Raw genomic sequence first — 21011 nt, forward strand, 5'->3', positions numbered from 1 at the left:
TGATCGCTCCCTGTGGCTTGTACAGCACCTCTCATCAGTTGGAATACAGTAACTTTTGCATAGATTATGGTGGAGACATTTTTCTTTTTTCCTATGATTACAGACACGTGCACCAAAATTAATTACAGCAACCTAGACCACACAGAACCTAGAAGGTACACTTTAAAATTTGAGTTTCTAAAAAACAAATACAAAAAGTGCCTATTTGTTTAGGTGTTTATTATAACACAGACAACATATACAGATATTTGAAACACTTTAAATAGTGTTTTATGAAAATTCAAAGGGTTCTCTTTAAAATGATACCAATTTTTTGCATTTTCCCCTCTGCATGTGGATTTGGGAAGCTTTTAAATTTGTGAAGTCAAAATCCAGACGGAAATCCCAAAATAGCAGCAGAGTTTAACTGGATAATATGTATGCTTTACCTGGGATTGCTTTAGGAGGCAAAAATGTTGACCGTATGTATAATATTAAGTGTTTCTACTTAAAGGCTTGTTATAAGATTTAAAATTGTTTGATACATTAGTTTTAGATGGTTATTAGGAAGGCCAGTTTCAAAACAATGCTTTGTGGAGTGTGAAAACCTTTCTGATTCAGAGTAAATGGTTGACATCACATTGCATTAAGTATTTGTTACATAATAAATGTTTTGAATGGTCATTGGTTTGGCAGAGTGAGCTATTGGGCTGAACAGTGTTGGATAAAACATTTATTGCAATATTTAGTTTGTTTTTCTGCAATATTTAAAATATAATGTATACAATATAGCCCTGAACCCAATTAAGTTTAATACATCTGATTTTCTTTGATGAACGGTTAGGATAGGACAATAATTGGTCAATTTACTATTTGAATATCTGGAATCTGATGGTTCCAAAAATCTAATTACTGAGAAAATCACCTTTAAACATTTGCAAATTAAGTTCTCAGCCATGCATATTACTAATCAGAAATTATGTTTTAATATATTTATGTTTGAAAATAAATAAAATGTCTTTATGATATATGATCTTTACCTAATATTTTAATGATTTATTGGCATAAAACTAAATTGATAATTTCACTCATGCAATATTGACTATTCCTACAAATATACCCATGCATTTTGAGACTTGGTTTTGTAGTCCAGGGCCACAACTGAAAGCACTTTCTCCAGATGAAATGAATATCTTTTTTTAGGAATTATTTAATTATTTTCTAACGACTGTGAAGTCCATCTGCATAAGTAGCAAATTACAAACACAGCTAAATTCAACAGAACAAAATTAAGGTCTGTTAATCAAACAGAGCTTTATGTTTTCTTTTGAAAGTCTGGCAGGTACAGAAATTAAATAATGACTGCATGAATAATCTACAAATTAAACATAATTAATACATTTGTTAAAGCTACAGACATTATCATTTGCTTTAATCTCTCCCGAAATGTTTGCACACTAAGAATAACAAGCTTTAAAAACCTGTGCAAACGATACTTTAATTTCATTTCGGTTATACTATGTGATTTGTGCATTCATTTATAAAGTAGGTTTTTAATTGTGCCTCCTGGTCAACCATGATCTCTACTTGACATCACACATCTGACATGACTCAATGTTGATGCTGAAATGATATATTGCGCAGTCTTAGAAGGAATAAACTCTTTGAAATATGAGACATTCATGTTTATATGGTTTCTACTTGAATGTAGATTGATTTTGTAGTAGGCTTATGATGGTATCAAATGTTCTTGTTGTGATTAATTGTTAAAACTTCTATCGCAATATACTGGTTTTGTTGCATTTCCTTATGCAATGATATGTAATCGTCTATTCTATTTTGTATTATCACAATAATCATCTAAGCTGCAAAGAGGTTACTTTAAAAGTTAGAATAGCCAGAAGGTACTTAAAGTATTGCTTTATTCTATATTCAGTTACCGGCCACTTTATTAGGTACACTTAGCTTTATGACATGGTGTGCTATTCTGCTGGAAGTAGCCATCAGAAGATGGGTCATAAAGGGATAGACATGGTCAGCAACTACACTCAGGTAGGTTGTGGCGTTGACATGATGCTCAGTTGGTACTACTGGGCCCAAAGTGCGCCAAGAAAATATCCTGCCCCCCATTACACCACCACTACCAGCCTAAACTGTAGATACAAGGCAGGATTGATTCATGCTTTCATGTTGTTAATGCCAAATTCTGACCCTACCATCCGAATGTTGCAGCAGACATTGGGATTCATCAGACCAGGCAACATTTTTCCAATCTTCTATTGTCCAATTTTGGTGAGCCTGTGCGAATTGTAGACCTGTCTTAGCTGACAGGAGTGGCACCCGGTTTAGTCCTCTGCTGTGTTGTGTGTTCAGAAATGCTCTTCTGCATACCTCAGTTGTAACAAGTGGTTATTTTGATGTACTCCGCTTGAATCAGTCTGGCCATTCTCCTCTGACCTTTGGCATCCTTGGCATTTGTGCCCACAGAACTGCCGCTCATTGGATATTTTCTCTTTTTCAGACCATCTCAGACCATTGTCTGTAAACCCTAGAGATGGTTGTGCGTGAAAATCTCAGTAGACCAGCAGTTTCTGAAATACTCAGACCAGCCGGTCTGGCACCAACAACAATGCCACATTTAAAATCACTTAAATTACCTTTCTTCCCCATACTGATGCTCAGTTTGATATGCAGCAGATTGTCTAGACATACCTGAATGAATTTACCTTCTGCCATGTGATTGGCTGATTAGAAATTTGCAATAACAAGCGGTAGGACAGATGTACCTAATAAAGTGGCCACTGTGTGTCGAATGATGTATGGCTTATGATGGTATCAAATGATCTTGTTGTGATTATTTGATAAAAGTTTTATCACAACATACTGTATTACAATTGTTTTGTTTTGTTTCGTTTTGTAATGACAAAGTCTATTACAATGTTCATCTGCAAAAAAAGGTTATATAAGGTTTTATAACCCAAAATATATCTATACATGTTCAGAGTTAGCAAATGTTACAAATTCAATTACAAAAATATTAAGATAAAATAGGCAACACTTTGCAATAAAGTTGTATTTGTAAACTTTAGTTTAAATCAACAGCGAGAAATTGAATCATTTTTTAATGTTAAAGTTAGTTTAAAAAAAATACAACTGAATTGTATTAGTTATGAACTCATTTCATTTCAATCAGTTAAACTGGAGTTTAATGCATCATTGGGCATTAACTAAGAAATAGGACTGTGCAATTAATCGAAATTCAGTTTCAATTTCGGTTTCCACAATTATGAAAAAACATCAATCGAGATTAAATGATTATTGCTTTTCACATGAAAATTAGTAAAATCATTTACTGTAACATGACTTTTGCAGCATGGGAAGTGTTTCAATTATTGATGTGTATTTGATTCACTGACGTTTTTAATACACTTCTAGTTTCCTATAAATATATATCTCCAAAACTCGTCATTTTAAATAATCGTGTTTACAATTATGATAAAAATAATCGGGATTATGATTTTTCCCAGAATCAAGCAGCCCTAAGAAATAAACATCACCTAAAATGGAAAAGCTTTTGTAGTTTTCATTGTGATATTAACTTTATTGCAGAGTGTTAATAAACAATAGGCCAAATAAAAGTTCAATCAACATCTACTACATGTCTTAGGCCAGATAAACATGTGATAAACATGTGAAATGTTCATGTTGGAACAAAAACTACTACCAATTCATCTCAATATTCAATACAACTACCAATATGTCTCAACTACCAATACATCTCAATATTCATAAAAGACTCTCTAAAAGTGTAAATAATAAGTAACTATTTACTCTGACTATTGAAGTGCCCTTAATAACAATATATTGCATGTTCATTATCATGATATATTGAATAATTGAATATCAGAATATGTCTAGTAGACTGTTTTAATATGTATTAAAGAGCGTCAGATGTTGCTAATAGTCTTTTATTGGACTAATTAACCAGACTCTCTATAAAACAAACAAAACAAAACATACAAATTAATAAGACAAGGCGTTATTAAGATGCTTTGTACTTGTAATGGCAGTAGATGATTTGTAGATGATTTAAACAATTTGTATATCAGCAGGCATCAGCAGTGTGTGGTGATTTGAGCATTTCAAAAGAGTATTAAGCAAATTGTTCTGTTTATTCAGAGTTTCTCCTACTAAGTGGCTTTTTTAGGCCTGATTAAAATGTCCCAGTTGTTGTTTTGTTTATCTTTTGCCAATGCCAAATTTATTGAATCTCTTTAGATATAGCAAATCTTGCATTTTTACATTTCTTAGGTCTGTGTTTCAGTCAGAATCAATATTGGCCAATGGCAGATGGTGGTTGCTCACTCTTCTCTTCCTCCTCTTCTATGCTAAGTTGAAGTATGAGGTAGAATTAAACTGAATGATGGAGGTTCATAAGCCATTAAAACAATGTTTGAAATTAAGGATGTTTTATACACTATTAAAAAATGATTGACTTTATTGTATGATTTGACCCCTTTGCTCCCTTTCCTTTACCCCTAGTTTTGCACAAATGGGGTGTCTCAATTCTGTTTGGTTTGGAGGCATAGGGATAAGACCATATAGCCCTTCATTTTTCAGCACCACATACAAACAAAAGAGTATAAGAACCAAGCAAGAAGATGCCAAAAGCTAAAACAAAATGAGCATTAATAAGGATTTTTACTACAAACAAGCATCAGATTTATTACATTCATAGCGGTGTTAATGTGTTATGGTCATGATCTTTAAATAAATAAATTGCAAAATATAAAATAAACACAAACATTTACTAATCCTTTAAGAACTGCAAATAAATGAATAATGATTAAAATAGTATAAATGCTTTTCACTGCACCTCTGGTATGTTGTTTTCTTGTGGTAACCATGAAAATATAAGCACTGTAAATACAAAGTATTGTTTTGTGCATCTTACAACACATGGAGGCTTGTACCAAAGTCCCTTTAAGGCAAGTCATTTCACTTGCTGGTCATCTTTGGAACGCCTGTCGGGCAGTATGCCCGGGCATTCTGTTTGAATGGGGAAACATCAAATTCTCCAAAACTGCTTGCCAAGTTTACGATTACATTACATATTACGAATAACCAATAAAATTAAACAACAACTGTCTCTTTATGCTCTTTATGTCTTTATATTTCTAAATGTTCGTATCCCACAAAATCTGCAGAAACTCACGTCTGGTCCAAGCCCCTCCTCCAGAGGATTGTCATTCTATAGCGATCGTTGATTGGCCTGTACTAGAAGGCGGGCTTTATTCACATCTTGTGTATTCTATAGTCTTTGCTTGTACGTGACATGGACTACAATGCCTTTTGTTGACATTAGTAAGTGTAAAGCTGTGATTTTTATGTTACTAGGCAACCGCTTTATCAACGTTCTTAGTGCTGGAGTGCATGACATCGAAAACTTGAGGTTTTATGTTCAATAATACAGAAGCATCATCACTCATGCGCTGCAGTATGCTCCACTTCCATGTGAATGAATTGAAAATGATGCATTTATGGAGTTCGCAACCTGTGCTAGTGACGACATGATGATGAGGATGTGTGTACTATGGTGTCCCGTTACCTGGAGGGGGTTTTCTATCCATGCTCCTTCACACTCTGTTTCAACAATGTAAAAAATGCTGGGTTTCACACAATTTATTTGTGTTGGGACAACATAAGGGAATTAAGTTAATGTATTAGTTTTGAAGAATTTAAGTTGATTGAACATGAAATAATTCAGTTAAAAAAGTAAGAATTGTGTTTTTCATCTCATTTTACACACGTTGTTTGGATAAACAGCTAATATATTTTTTTGACTGAAGCAAATAAAATTGAATCAGGATTGATCGTAATCCTGTTGCTCTTTCAGCAATTATTAAGTAAATGAACTATAATTATCAAAATTAGGTTAAGTTAACATGACAGTTACAAATTACAATGAGTTTACTAACAATTTTTTTTTAAATTAAATGGTCACACTTAATTTTAATGTATAATTCATGCTATAAACAAACCACAAGCAAAACATTTAGACTTTTAGCCCAATAAACTACTGATCAGCTGTTAAATAATAGTTATTAAAGGGGATCTATAATGCAAAAATCACTTAAGGGGTTTAAACACAGTTGTATAGCAACAGTCTGTGTACATTATCTGCTTTAAATGGTAAAAATTTATTAATTAATTGTTTTATCATTACAGTTCATAAAAACTGTCTGCAGAAACACTTTGATTGACGTTCTCCCATTGTACGTGTCATCAGAGGGGAAGAGCCCCGCCCATTTGTGACGATCTCTCATTCATAAAGCTGCGGTCACACTAGAGTTTGTGTATGCGAAATCCTTTTGTATGGCGCTGCGAACAAAGGCGGGATTAAGCAATATTATTAGAGAATATTAAAGCAAGCATTTGCTCCATGTTTTAAATTTCTGTCCAGAGAGGTCATGGTTTGATCCTCGATTGGTCTCACGCAGTCAAGTGATGTGATTTCACAGGTCAGAGTTCACCAAGCTTGAACTTTGCACAGCAGCGACCTGTAAAACTTAACGCATGACCCTGCGTTTCCGGTCTGACGCATTCGCGTACGTATGAATGGAAGTCTACGGGGAGAAAAGTCAAGTGTGACTGCAACTTTATAGGTGTCCCATTTCTTAGGGGGATTTTTCTATCCATGCTCCTTCACACTGTTTCAAGGCTGTAAAAAATGCTGGGTTTCACACAATTGATTTGTGTTAGGACAACATGAAGGAGTTGAGTTAATGTATTAGTTTTTAAGTTAATTGAACATGAAATAATTCAGTTAAAAACATAAGAATTGTGTTGTTTTAACTAATTTTACACACCTAGTTTGGACAAACAGCAAACACATTTTTTTTAAGTGAAGCAAATAAAATAAAATTGGGATTGATCGTAACCCTGTTGCTCTTTCAGCAATTATTAAGTAAATGAACTATGGATAATTATCAAAATTAGGTTAAGTCAACAAAACAGTTAGAAATTACAATGGGTTTACTCTTAATTTTTATATAATTTAATGGTCACACTTAATTTTAATGTATAATTCATGCTATTAACAAACCATGAGCAAAACATTAAGACTCAATAAATTGCTAATCAGCTGTTTATTAATTGTTATTAAAGTGGACCTATTATGCAAAAATCACTTTAATAAGGGTTTTAAACACAGTTGTGTAGCGACAGTCTGTGAATATAACCAGCCTCTATTGGTAAAAATTGAATAATTGATTTTTTATCATCACACAGATAAAAACAGTCTGCAGAAACACTTTGATTGACGTTCTCACATTTTACGTGTCATCAGATGGGGTAAGCCCCGCCCATTAGTGACAATCTCTCCCTTATTAGCATAAGATGTTATTGTTGATTTCGAATCTGCCATTATGCTGACAAAGGCGTTTGTAGCTCCGCCCTCTTTGGAAAAAGAGCACAACCTCATTTGCATTTAAAGTGACAGTCACCACAAATGGCACAATTAGGTTCAAATCCTAAAAGGGGATGTTTCAAAGAGTTATAAACATTATTTAAGTGGTATTTTTGAGCTGAAACGTCACATTCACACTCTAGGGACATCAGAGATTTATTTTAAATCTTGTAAAAAGCATTTAACATCTTAATAAGAGGCAGGTGTTAAGCTAATTGTTAATTAATTGTTACTTAAACTAAAGTGTTAACTAAAATATTTAATCGTTTTTTAGATGATCTGCACATTCTCACCATTTATTTTAAGTTTCATCTATGCCAAAAAATCCTGCCATTTTCACTTGATTTTGATATATCAGATTTAGGGGTGTCACGATTTAGATTTTTAATCGAAATCGATCAAAATTTATGCACAATTTCGATTATCGAATCAAAAAATAGAATCGTCGATGCTGCCACGCCCCCATGTCAGGTCAGCTTGGCTTGCCAAGCGGGAAAAAACAGGCTTGTTGAAGTGCTTGTTAAACTGCAGAAGCAGGAGACCCGTCGACAGAACTTAAACCCTCTCCTCTTTCAATGAAGTCGCCGGTGTTTAAGCATTTTGGATTTCCAGTGAGTTATGTTGACAACGTTCGTGTTGTCGACAAAAAAAAAAAAACACAGTTTGCAAGCTCTGCTATTTACGAATTACCTACGGTTCGTCCGATAGACAACACCGGCATCGTGATCCTCCGCCCCCCCCGGTTGCAAATCCGCTTGCGAAAAGTACACACTCAGGCCCTGTTTACACTGTCTTTGTTTTTAAATGGCATTTTAGAACGACAACGATTTGACATCCACAGTGGCGTGTGGCATTTCTGAGCAGCCCTCCTTCCTCTCTACCTCTGAAAATGCACATCACGTGACCACACAGACACAGATGCACTCACAGCCATGCGCTCGAGGCAGCAGGTCCAGGCAGTCAGAGGACTGCTTCAATCTTTCACTCACTTGTACTTAGTCATTTTAGCGAACACCTCAGATACTGTTGGCTGGTTCCTGTTGGTTGTGCGTCTTTTTTACCGACGCCATTATAACGACACAGATCACTGCCTATTCACGAGTCCCGCAGAAAAAAGTGATTGACAGGTGGTAATTATGTGTGTGTCTTGCCTTAATTCATTTACTGTATGATTTGTTTATGGGTAAAACAAAGACCATGCAGGTCAGGTAGTTTAAACGGTAGGCTACAAATAATTCATTGGTCATTAATTAATTAATCATTCATAATCGAAAATCGAATCGAATCGTGCCTTTAGAATCGAAAATGTGATCGAATCGAGGATTTGGAGGATCGTGACACCCTTAATCAGATTACACAACTATATGAGTTGCTTACATCTTATCATGTTGACTTTGTTGTACATAATCTGGAATTTTCCTTCAATTTGTCACACCCACGTTGAGCGCGACATGAGATGAGACAAGATGACGAACGGGACTAAATGTAATGCAAACTAATGACTGAAGCTCCTCAAATCAAAGTCAGGAGGAGTTTGTTGAAGATGCACATCCTCCCTCTGATGTAATGATCTCATTATCTAATGCAAGAGTTTGTCATAGCGCAGAAAAATTCTATGTGTATGACAGCGTAAAACTCCTTTAATGGGCTCAAGAAACATCCCTGTCCTGACCTGCTTCACGTGTAAATCATGCTGGTGTTGAAATATGGCCGATTTAAAGCCGAATGTTGCGTGGAAATGATTTGAAGGAAGGTGTTTGTCGTCTGTACCTGTGATCTCCCACAACACTGCCTTATTCTCTCTTTAAAGTTGTTCCCTCGCAGCACTTGAAAGGCTGACGCATCCATTAGAGTGTTTCAGCTACAATGGCTGGAGTTGTGCTTGATTTGAAGCGCTCTGAGAGCTCAGTCTACCGTAAACAACACTCTGTTGTTGAGTTCCAGTGTGTCTCCTTTTTCCTGGATATATTGTGTTTTTTGAGGATCAGTTTCAAAGCTGGACTGTAACTGTATAGCTTTTGCCTTCCTGGATTACAGTGGTCATTTCATTCAATATGTAGTCAGTAAAAACTAAATATACATTACTGTTTAAAGGAACACCCTTTTTTTCTTTTTGGAAAATATGTTAATTTTATAGCTCCCTTGGAGTTAGTTGAGTATTTCCATTTTTGAATCCATTCAGTCGATCGCTGGGTCTGGCGGGAGCACTTTTAGCTTAGCTTAGTTTAGCATGAATCATTTAGTCTGAATAGACCGTTAGCATCTCTATCAATAATGACCAAAGAGTTTCAATAATATTTTATCATTTCAAGCCTGACTCTTGATACCTCTTAAGACTGACAGAAAAAAAATTCTAGTGAGATATGACTGTTCAACGTAACTTGGAGGAGCATTGAAATTAAAAAAAGAGGAGTGTTGCTTTGATAATTCTATCCATCCATCCATCCATCCATATTTATTTTTTCTGTTGTTTCTATCCATCCCTGCATCCATCCATCCGTCCATCTATTCATCCGCCTATCCATCCTTCTTTACTTTTACTTTCCTCTTGTTTCCATTCATCCATCCATCCATCCATCCATCCATCCATCCATCCATCCATCCATCCATCCATCCATCCTTCTCTACTTTTTGTTTTCCTGTTGTTTTCATCCATCCATCCTCCTATACTTTTTCTTTTGACTTCATCCATCTGTTCATCTGTCCATCCATCCTTCTCTACTTTTTGTTTTCCTGTTGTTTCCATCCATTTATTCATCCATCCATCCATCCATCCATCTCTACTTTTATGTTGTTTTCATCCATTCATCCATCCATCAATCCATCTCTGCGTTTATTTTTGTATTGTTCCCATCCATCCATCTGTCCATCCATCCATGCATCCATCCATGCATCCATCCATCCATCCATCCATCCATCCATCTCTACTTTTATGTTGTTTTCATCTATCTATCCATCCATCCATCCATCTCTGCATTTATTTTTGTATTGTTCCCATCAATCATCTATCCATTCGTCCATCCGTCCATCTGTCCATCCATCCATCCATCCATCCATCCATCCATCCATCTCTGCGTTTATTTTTGTATTGTTCCCTTCCATCCATCTATCCGTCAGTCCATCCATCCATTCATCCTTCTCTACTTTTATAGTGTTTCCATTCATCCTTCTATCCATCCATCCATTCATTCAAATGCATTTTTATTTGTTTTTAAGGTTACTTTTGTGATCCTTCTTTAACAATTTGACAATTTTAGTAGCGTTTTTATACCATGATATGTAAAAAATAAAAATAAGTCTGTTTCCAGTAAATATGTAAAATAATGTTAAAAATTTGTTTTGTGTTCATAACAAACTCATTACCCCCTGTAAGCCAAAAATGCTGCGTTTTACTTGAAAATTTCCTTTATTTATGATTACTTGATTGTTTATGCTTACAGTATTTATTTTTTTCAGACAGTTATGATAAAATTAATGTTTTATTTAAATGAAAAAGTAGCATGATAAAAATGCTCATTTTAGAAGACACTTTTGCAGAGGCTTTTGCATCTGATACATACAGTGTTTGTGATTTTTAATTCATATATGTATCATCATATTTGGCAATTACATATACTATTGTCAAAGCTTGCCTGGATAAATAAAACAACATAATATTATTATTTTTATGAATTATTAAACAATAAAACTGATCTGATCAATAAAATATTGCAATTCAAGTATATATTTAATACCATTTTATTTTATTTTGTATACTACCTAATGTACCTACATTCTGCTTACAAGTGCATTAACTTGTGCCAAGCTTGGAAGCTGGCAACACAAGTCTTGAAATACAAGCAGGCAGTAAGTTTATTTGAGTTTATATCTGTTTTTAAATTGTATTATGGGAGTTTAATCTTTCTTCCAACAACTTTTAACCTGGAACCTATTGACATGTTTAATAGTTTAAAATGATATATTGTCTGGGCTGGTATTAATTATTACACTACAAAAACCTTTGAATAAACTGCTAGTGCATGTTCTGCCATTTTACAGACTCATTTCTCTCTACAGGTATTTATTATTTCTTATGCATTATATTATTTCAATTTCAAAATACTAAAATGTCCAAAGTCACTTTGTTAAACTGTAGACTTTAATTTTCAACATCAAAAGTCGACAGAGGAGAGATCAACATCCCATAAATCAATTTACACCCGTAAATAAACAAACAAAACAAAAAAAAAACAACTGTTAATCACAAAATATGGAAACTGTTAATTAACAGATATTTTTACAGTGTTGGGGAAATTTGTCTTGGACCCTAGTGCTGCATTTGCATACACTGAACAAAACAAACAGCACATTTGCGCAAAGCTTGGCAACACAAGTCTTGGCAACACAAGTCTTGAACTACAGTAAAAAGCAGCCAATCAGAATCAGCATTAGGTGGTCAGGTGGTCATGCACATGTGTTTCCTTCGGTACACATTGGAGTCGAATGATTAGATTTGTGTGTGAACTGAAAGGGCCTGGCGAGCGTCTGTCAGCCTTCAGTCCATTAGGAGAGAGGAGGTGAGGACAGGGCTAAAGACACACCGCATCTTAACACCAGACGCTCCCCGGAGAGCCTATTTTTATCTGCTCTGCTTATCACAGGCCTGTCCGCCTCTTCAATCTTATTTCAACTGAGCTCCCCGAAGATAAAAGAAACGTGCGAGTTTTTTTCTTTTTCAATTATTTTTATTTTTAGGATGACGCTTGTCTTAATTTAGCTCAGATCAGCAGATGCGATGCGTTCGGATTCGCAGTTTTATTTGACACATACACACGCTCTGGGTTGAAATTAGCAGGAACATTTAACATTTTAGTGCTGGAAGGGGAAAAGCAGTTTTTTTTGACATTTTAGGTGTTTTCGGCTCAATGCGTCAACTAATCAATGTTCACTTTTAGCACTTCTAAGCTGAAGTGATTTATTTATTTTTAATCTGGTTGATCTAGATTGTGGCAAATCTGATGTTAACAAGCTTCAAGTAGACATGAAATACACTGACCATTTGGATTGACCTTTTGTAGCTCTCCACAGTCTTGTACCTTTCTCTTTTTGTCACATTATCATATACTGTACACTCAGCGGCCACTTTATTAGGTACACCTTACTAGTACTGTGTTGGGCCCACTTTTGCCTTCAAAACTGCCTTAATACCTTGTGGCATAGATTCAACAAGGTTCTGGGAATATTCCCAGAGATTTTGGCCCATATTGACATGCTTGCATCACGCAGTTGCTGCAGATTTGTCATCTGCACACCTTTAAAACTAATATCCCATTCCACTATATTCCAAATGTGCTTTATTGGATTGAACTCTGGTGACTGTGGACGCCATTTTAGTGCAGCAAACTCAATGTCATGTTCAAGAAACCAGTCTGAGATGATTCACACTTTATGACATGCTGTGTCATCCCAGAAGATGGGTACACTGTGGACATAAAGGGATGCACATGGCCAGCAACAACACTCAGGTAGGCTATGGCGTTGACACAATGCTCATTTGGTACTACTGGGCCCAAAGCGTGCCAAGAAAATATCCCCCACACCATTACACCAACACCAGCAGTCTGAACCGTTGATACAAGACAGGATGGACCCATGCTTTAATGCTCTTGAGACCAAATTCTGACTCTATCATCCGAATGTCACAGCAGAAATCGAGACTCATCAGACCAGGCAACGTTTTTTCAATCTTCTATTGTCCAATTTTGGTGAGCCTGTGTGAATTGTAGCCTCAGTTTCCTGTTCTTAGCTGACAGGAGTGACACCCGGTGTGGCCTTTTGCTGCAGTAGCCTATCTGCCTCAATGTTGGATTTGTTGTGCATTCAGAGATGCTCTTCTGCAGACCTCGGTTGTAACAAGTGGTTATTTGAGTTACTGTTGGCTTTCTATCAGCTGGAACCAGTCTGGCCATTCTCCTCTGACCTCAACAAACAATTTGCGCCCACAGAGATGCCACTCACTGGATATTTTCTCTTTTTCAGACCATTCTCTGTAAACCTTAGAGATGGTTGTGCGTGAAAATCTCAGTAGATCAGCAGTTTCTGAAATACTCTGACCAGCCCGTCTAGCACCAACAACCATGCCACATTCAAAGTCACTTAAATCACCTTTCTTTCCCATTTTAATGCTCGGTTTGAACTGCAGCAGATCATCTTGAACATGTCTACATGCCTAAATGCATTGAGTTGCTGCCATATGATTGGCTGATTAGAAAATTGTTAACAAGCAGTTAGACACGTGTACCTAATAAAGTGGCCAGTGAGTGTATATCTTTGTTGCAATAATTATATTTTTCTTATAAAATACCAGTGCAGCTGTTTAGAGGTCACTACTGGTTAATAATGTCAGAACTGATTAATTTTTAGATGTACGAATGGTGTTTTATGTAAAAAAAAAAAAAAAAAGTAGGCTAATTTATTGCATATTTAATATCTTAGTTTTTATAATGTCCAAGTATTGATAAAAATACTGATGAAGTGGGTGGAAAACTATTGCACACTATTGATTGGATAACCCAGTCAATTTTTGATGGAATATTATGTGTTACACGTTATGTAAATACACTGTATTAATCAATGTTGGCCTTCTGGGCTCTATCATGCATCTATACTGTTTTCTGGCACTTTCTGGCATAGTATTATGGTTTACTCATCATCTCATGAGCTATAGAGGCGGCAGCTCTCAATTATGAATTATTCACCCATTGCGTTCAGTTCCAGGGTTTGACATGAATTTATTGCACCGCGATCCTCTGTGTCTTCTGTTACTAATGCTGTGCAGAATAATAAACTCAGCACTGGCTGCTGGTTGGTTTATTTGTGCCCATGGAGTGAGAGATGACAATAACCAAATGTATTATTCGTATACTTTTTTTGTTGTCGTTGCCGTATGCATTTTGTACACTCAACAATATGCAGGGAATGTATTACAGGGAATGTATTTACCAAGGGTGACACGGTGGCTCAGTGGTTAGCACTGTCGCCTCACACCAAGAAGGTCGCTGGGTTCGAGTCCTGGCAGGGTCAGTTGGCATTTCTGTGTAGAGTATGCATGTTCTCCCCGTGGTTGTATGGGTTTTCTCCGGGGGTTTCAGTTTCACCCAAAAGTTAGTTTCCTAGTACTGGGCTGCAGATGGTAGGTCATCTGCTGTGTAAGTTGGCAGTACTGTACATTCCTGTGGCAACCCCTGATGAAAAAAGTACTAAGCCAAAGGATAACAAATGAATGAATGCATTTACCAAATTGCTTACCATATAATGTTTCGAGAGGTGACGCAGTGGCGCAGTGGGTGGTGCTGTCGCCTCACAGCAAGACGGTCGCTGGTTCGAGCCTCGGGTGGGTCAGTTGGCGTTTCAGTGTGGAGTTTGCATGTTCTCCCTGCGTTCGCGTGGGTTTTCTCCGGGTCCCCCACAGTCCAAAAACATGCAGTACAGGTGAATTTGGTAGGCTAAATTGTCCGGATGTATAAGTGTGAATGGGTGTGTGTGTGTGGGTGTTTTCCAGAGATGGGTTATGGCTGGAAGGGTATCCGCTGTGTAAAAACGTGCTGAATAAGTTGGCAGTTCATTCCACTGTGGCAACCCCAGATTAATAAAGAGACTAAGCTGAAAAGAAAATGAATGAATGAATGAATAATGTCTCGAGATGTGATAATTTAAATATTTTATAATATTTTATTTGATTTTATTTTTTAGGGAATACATGTGGGAAATGGGAAATGTGATTATTTTTACCTTAATTTAATTTTATCATTTTTAATTTAATTTAATGTTTACGGGAATACATTTAACAAAATGTGATCTATTTTTAATTTAATTTTAATTTTAATTTAATTTAATTTAATTTAATTTAATTTAATTTAATTTAATTTAATTTAATTTAATTTAATTTTAATTTAATTAGTATTGGTTGTGAATGGAGTAATAGGCAGTTCAGTCTTCTGTGACGACCTCTGATAAATGGTGGAAAGTAATTTATTATATTATTTATTTTATTCGTTATATATTTATTCTTCTTATTATTATTATTATCAAATAAAATTAATTAATTAATTAATTAAGTTAAATTAAATTAAAATAGATACAAATTTTGTTAGATCACATATTATTTAAAAAACTAGATGCATAAATAAATTAGTAATTCATAACTGTGTACTTTAGAAGAACCATAGATGCTATTTGCAGACATTTGTCATGAAAATCAATTAAAATGCCAAGCAAATGCATCCATCTTGCATATAAAAACAAACGATTGAGTCCAAGAATGTATTTTGCACATTTAATATTCTAAGCTTTGTATATTCTCATAAATGATTTTTCAAAATAATAAGATACGGTGAGCACTTGCACGTATTTATGAAGAACACAATATTCCAGCTATAAAAGGCATTCAAAGAAGTCTTTCCCCTCGGTTCAAAGCGAGTGTGACTAATGACTGCACTAATGCGAGCAGACACAGTCTTATATCTCAGTATAAACTCATAAACAGTTGCCTTATATATAAATGATGTTCTGGCATTCATTGATATAATCATATTCACGCAGTTAGTGGGCCCAACGCGACACAAAGTCAGATTTTCTCTTTAATATTATGTAGATGTAAATGTAAAGTCACAGACTGAAATGCATGACCTTTAAATGTGTTGCTGTGAGGCGTCAGTATAATAATAATCTCTACCGCCGGCGTCTTTGTCTCTGTTAGAGTGCGAAAGCTGGAGAAATGCTGTCTTATCTCACCGACGTGGCTGATGAGCGTCTAATCCTTAAATTACTGTCATTTCCGTCATCATTTAGACTGCGCATCAAGTGATGAAAGTAAAACCTTGCGCATAGATGCATATTTGAACTGTCTCCAAAAAGATATTTGGACTTTTTAGAAGAGTATGATGACAAGCTTAACACGTATTTGGCTTATAACGTTTTTAAAAGATAAAACGTTGTTAAATAAGTCAGAAGTTCATTGCATGTTTAACCGCTTCAGACTTAAATTATGTTCCAAGTTTCTGAAAAATATAAAAGTATGTTTTTCTTGAGGCTCCTATAAATGAGACCAAATTATAATAATAAAAGTTTTTCAGCCTTTAAGGACAGTATATATATATATATATATATATATATATATATATATATATATATATATATATATATATATATATATATATATATATATATATATATATATATATATATATATATATATAATAGGTGGGCATAGATTCCTTTTTTTTTAATCTAGATTATTCTCTGAATTAATCTAGATTAAAATGGCTCATTTGAATTTTGCCAAAGGCATTCAGAATATGTGCTCTACCCAAATAATAAGTCTTTGAGAACGGGTTTCTCAAGCCAGGTGCGCATTAGACCAGGGGCTCATCTCCTGTTTTCAAAATGCATCACAAACTGCTTGAGAAACTGTTCTACTATTATAATTGGTAATGAAAATAAATGATTTTCAATAAGATACTTGTGTTTACTAACTGTTTACTCAGTTAAACAGGAATTTTAACCTGTAGGCCTACATAAGCTTCACACAGCAATTTCCTTGTTTTTTTTGATCACTTTAATCTGACTAAAGTCATCACTGAACTAAACAGAAATGGAATTAAGATGTGGAGTTTGCATATATTAGTGACATTATTAAAGTAAACACCGCAATCAAACTATTACTGTCATGCAGGACTTTTCGTCATATTTTGCGACAAGATCCACACACGCGGCTGTCAGTAAAGGACCACACACACACACACACACACACACACACACACCCACCCACACACACAAACACACATGGTGAAATGCGGTTTTTGAAATGAAAATGAAATGAAAGTTTTTTTTCTTTCCATTTGTCATGCGTTATTAAATTCCATAACACTCTCACTAGTCCTCACTCCTTATTTGCGTCTAATACCCCAGTTTGTTATGTGGGCATGAATAAAAAGTTCATGAGTTAAAGTGAAACTGCTGAACTGCAATTAAAGACAGGCATCCTGCTGATTTGATTCAGAAGGGCACTTTTTTGTCTGACAGCTCACCGGTCGGGTATATACCCGCGCTAAAATATCAAGGTGAAAGTCATCATAGCTTACGTATATAATGTACATTTACCAGTAGGAATGAAATTGTATGAACATTTTAATGTATGTATATACAGTTTAAGGACAAAATTATTAGCCCCTTTAAGACATTTTTTTTTCAATAGTCTGCAGAACAAACCATCGTTGTACTATAACTTGTCTAATTACCCCAACCTGCCTAGTTAACCTAATTAACCTAGTTAAGCCTTTAAATGTCACTTTAAGCTGTATAGAGGTGTCTTGAAAAATATTCAGTCAAATATTATTTACTGTCATCATAGCAAAGATAAAATAAATCAGTCATTAGATATTAGTTATAAAAACTATTATGTTTAGAAATGTGTTGAAAAAAATATCTGTTTAACAGAATTTGGGGAAAAAATCAAACAGGGGACCGAATAATTCTGACTTTAAACTGTATGTATTACACCATCTTTGCATCAAATTACAAAAGTACCGCTTATGCAAAATGTTTATAATACAGCATCTAAGGGGCTGAGACTTTCTTTTATTATTTCAGCAAATACAGTTGTAAAAAAATGATGTACTCTCCCATTCACTGCGCTCTAAGTTTACCCCCCTATGATCGACTTTCGCTACTGAGCAACCCGGAAATGTTAAAAGGGACTTCACATTTCTGAGGGTAACTTTAGTTGTTTTACCTTCAATTCGCTTAAATTTATAAAAACTACTAAGCTAATGTTCCTTAGAACATTTAAGCAGTTAAATGTCTCACTTTTGTGTGTTATTTTACATTTGTTTGCATTTTAAAAGCACATTTTTGCGTATAATTCTTTCCGGTAGCATTGTGAAAGTCGCTTCAAGAGATTGTCATCTAGTGAATTTGCGTTGGTTTTAAGCGTGGTGGTTTTTGATTTATGCTCTGTCATGGTAGTCTAGATTTAATCTAGTTTTTCCTCGAATGCTAAAACTGTATTTCTAAAGTCAGCTAAGAGAGCGGCTTGGTGGTCCTCTTAGAGTTTGGCGATAGCCATGATGCTAACTTCCGTGCCCTTGTCTCCATTTGCCTCCCTTCTCTGCTCCGCTTTGTATTTATGATTTTGATTATAATTTGCAGTTAAGCAGTGTACTGTAAAGACATTATCCAGTTGCAAGCAAAGGTAGAGTGAAATGTGGGGTTTAAAGTAAATAAGAAGTGAAAGGCGAGCCTAAATGCGTGTCTACTACATCCCTTGAAAGTCTTTTGCGTATAATTCTAATAATTATTTTGTTATATGCTTTATTAAACACACAATGTTCCTATACGTTTGGCCCAAATCATTTCTAAACCGGCCTTCAAATCTCTCTAAGGGTTGTTTTTACAGCAGAGCTGAATATTAAAACACCCAAAAACCATCTGAACACTTAAGTCGCTGTTAAAATGTCAAAACGTCACCGCATTCGATGACAACATGTGAAACCAACTGGCATTTATATTAAAGAAAAACAACGCAAGTGCACTTTCCAAGAAAAATAAATGCCTCAAACAATTCACAAAATCAATTCTTGCTGGCCAGCGCTTCTAAAGATTCACATTTCTGCTTTATGAATGGTCCTCCTCTCCAAAATGTCATGTTGCATCCGCGGCGCGAATCAAACGGCGGCTGATTTGAAGTGTCAGTGGATCAGAGAAGTTCAGCCCGCAGCCGTGATTGTTTGCCTCTAATCGGATGTGATCGGCCGCTCCGTCTTGACCCACATTGCGCCTCTGGCTTTTGGTGCACCGGTCCTGGGGTGAGTTTCTACCACTTCCGTCCTCTTTCTCTGGTCCCCGGCGGCGTTTCTGCATTGCATCTCCCTCTGGCCTGAAGACTGCAGCACAAAAACCCTCTTCTTAGTCAGCAGTGCCCCATTTACACACGCCGCCATGCACTGAGGTTGCCTGCGTTTTTCTTGTTTATTGCGGTGTGCTGAGTTGTTTCTGGCTGGATTAAGAACATTTGCAAATGCCATGGAATATATTAGACTTCAGCTGCTGTGGTGTGTTTAATATTGTGCTGTAAAACATTGTTTGCAAATGCTGGGGGAAAGTGTGTATGTTGAAAAACAAAGTCAGTTTATGGCTCACATTGAAAGTTCTTTCATCTCTCGTTGATTGAATTATTCAATATCTTCTTTTTTTTCCGGAAAATAAGATGATACTAGATTTTAATTGTTTTTAATTTGGTTCTTTCCCCATAGTCCAAAGACATGACTTGAAAAGACTGATTGATTGATTGAGTGTGTGTGGGTGTTTCCCTGTACTAAGTTGCACAATGGTAAACATATGCTGGAATAGCTGGCAGTTCATTCTGCTGTGGAAACCCCTAATAAATAAGGACTAAGCTGAAGAAAAATGAATGAATATTCAATTATAAAATGTCTTAGTCTGTCTCTATATGCAAACTCTGGTCTTAAATCTGTTTTGCAAAATAATTAGAGCACTGCAAAACATGCACTGTTTGTGATTTATGTTGCTTAGAATTTATTGTATTCAGTTTGCCATTACTCTAAGTTAAATATTATACCCATAATAAGTCCACAGTTTAATTTTGAGGGGCTCTCTTCCATGCATAATTCGAAAGTATTTATTTATTTATTTACTTACAGTTTTTTTAATTTAATTATAGATGTATGCAAACCTTTTATTAAGATTTCTGTTTTTTTCCAGTTTTTTTTTTTCAAAACTGTCTTGTAAAGGTGTTTTGTTTTGTTTTGTTTCAGATGTTTTTGTTTTTTTCAATAGTTTAGTTTTGTTTAGTTGGTTGAGCTTATTCTCTTAATGAGTTATAGGTGTGTTTTGAGAATAAACCAGTCAGAGTCTCATCTCCCATTCCCTTTAAGAGTCAGTTGCGTCGAGCCATGACACATTTGCTATTTACATGGTGAACTTCGTAAGTGGAAAAACTGAATGCTTCACTAGTGAGAAAACAGTTATACTAAGCTTTTCAATCATCATAGCACACGTGCTGCTGATGATGTGACAATAAAATTGATTTGATTTAAACAGAGCATCTGCAGCACGAAGATGAAGAACGAGCCTCCTCCAATCGGCCGTTACTTTAACTTTCTCTCTTTCGCGGAGAAGGATACTAGTTGTTCGCACAGACATCCATTAACCTATATAATTAATTTCGTTTGTTAGGCGCAAAGATTTGCTTCAAAACTAGTTCTAAATTCAGTTCTAATTTCCAGCAAACAAATAAATGAACAATAATAACAAAGTGTAGTCAAAAAATTATTATTTGTTATGATTATGAGGGATTATGATTATTAATTATATCCAAATACATATGCTGTGCCCCATATGGTCCAATACCTTGACAGGTGGACAAATCTAAGCTTGTTTTGAATAAAAACAAATATGAATATGCTTATAATAAATACTCCTACTAAAAATAATATCATTATACCAAAGCAAATTGTCTTGAATAAACTATAAAAAGCCCCCAAGATGATGAAGGCAGTGGTTTTTA

General features: G+C 35.4%; 1 protein-coding gene across 12 annotated transcripts in view; it reads left to right on the forward strand.

Annotated features, from left to right (window-relative positions):
• Positions 1-21011, forward strand: part of thsd7ab (thrombospondin, type I, domain containing 7Ab) — a 346631-nt gene that overhangs the window by 80137 nt on the left and 245483 nt on the right. For 2 of the 12 annotated variants that reach the window (XR_012391320.1, XR_012391317.1), the window contains exon 1: positions 11944-12148. The exons of 7 other annotated variants lie outside the window; for them this stretch is intronic. The gene's annotated coding sequence lies outside the window, so the exon portion shown is untranslated. Of the gene's footprint in view, positions 1-11943; positions 12149-21011 lie in introns of those variants that run through there. 3 more of the 12 variants (XR_012391321.1, XR_012391318.1, XR_012391316.1) reach the window with 2 other exon arrangements.

The sequence above is a fragment of the Danio rerio genome, chromosome 16 (assembly GCF_049306965.1).
Source record: "Danio rerio strain Tuebingen ecotype United States chromosome 16, GRCz12tu, whole genome shotgun sequence".
NCBI lineage: Eukaryota > Metazoa > Chordata > Actinopteri > Cypriniformes > Danionidae > Danio > Danio rerio.